A 1696-nucleotide genomic window follows, 5' to 3' on the forward strand; every position below is an offset into this window, starting at 1 on the left:
ATTACCTGAAATATAAATGATCTAAATACACCACTTAAAGGCAGAGATTGGCAGTCTGGATTTAAGAAAAAAGAATCTAAGAACCAACAACATACTGTTTACAAGAAGGTTCACTTCAAATACAATGAATGGATAAATTGAAAAGAAAAGTAAGGAAAAAGGTATACCATGCAAACATTATCTTTTTTAAAAAGGAGGAAAGGTTATAATAACATCAGATAAAGTAGACTTCATTTGAAAGAAAATTATTAGAGACATAGAGGGGCATTACATAATAGTAAAATGATCAATCCACCAGAAAGAAATAACAATCCTAAATGTTTACACAAAACAACAGAGGCTTAAAATACATGAAGCAAAAAAGCTGTTAAAGCCTGAATGGTGAAATAAAAGAATCCATAATTATAACTGGGGACTTCAATACTCTCTCTCAGCAACTGGTAAAACAGAAAATACGTAAAGGAATAGAAATGTGAACATCACTAGCAACCAAGAGCAAGTGTTTAATATATATTGAACACTCCACCCAACAACAGCAGATTATACTTCTTCTTTTGTTCAAGTACCTATGGAACACTTACCAAGATAGATCATATCTTAAGCCTTTAAAAAAAAAAAAATGAAAGCATTGAAATTATGCAAAGTATATTCTCTGAGTATAATAGTATCAAATTAGAAATTAGTAAAGACAAGAGGAAAATATCTAAATACTCAGAAATGAAACAACACACTTCTAAATTATCCAGGGGTCAAAAAGAAATCTCAAAAGGAATAAAAACATATGAATAACATAATTAAACTTAAAGTAAAATATATCAAAATATGTGAAATGCAGCTAAAGCAGGGCTGAGGGAAAATTTTATAGCACTAAAACTGATATTAGAATAAAAGAAAGGTCTTAAATAAATAATCAACATTCCTACCTCAAGAAGCCAGAAAAAGAAGAGTAAAATAAACTAAAAGCAAGTAGAAGGAAGGAAAAAAATAAAGAGCAGAGATCAATGAAATTGAAAACGGGAAAATGATAATCAATGAAACAAAAAAGGTGGCTCTTCATAAATCTCAATAAAGTTGATAAACTTCTAGCAAGGCTGACAAAAATGAAAAGGGAAAAGACACATTAAAGATAATGAATTTATAATTTAAAGTTTCCAGAAAGAAATCTAACAGCTTATATAGCTTCACTAGTGTATTGTACCAAATATTTCAAGAAGAATTAATGCCGATTTTATACAATTTCCACCAAAAATGGAAAAGGAAGAACACTCGGCAATTCACTTTCTATGAGGCTAGAAGGTCTCTGATACAAGAGAGGACAGAAAAACAAAACTAGAGACAAATATCCTTTATGAGCTTAGACACAAAACTCCTAAAAAATGTATTAGCAAATGAAACCTAGCAATCCGTAAATAGAATTACACGCCGTGAACAAATGGAATTTATTCTGGCTATGCAAGGTTTGTTTAATATTTAAAAGTCAATCAATGTAATCCACTACACTAACAGGCTAAAGAAGAAAAATAATATAAACATATCAACTGAAGCAGAAAAAACATTTGACAAAATCCAACACCTAGCCATGATAAAAACTCTCAGCAAATTAAGAATAGGGAGGAACTACCTCAACTTGATATAAAACCAAAACCAAACCCGTTGCCGTTGAGTCGATGTTGACTCATAGAGACCTTATAGGACA

Source organism: Loxodonta africana, chromosome 3, assembly GCF_030014295.1.
Source record: "Loxodonta africana isolate mLoxAfr1 chromosome 3, mLoxAfr1.hap2, whole genome shotgun sequence".
NCBI lineage: Eukaryota > Metazoa > Chordata > Mammalia > Proboscidea > Elephantidae > Loxodonta > Loxodonta africana.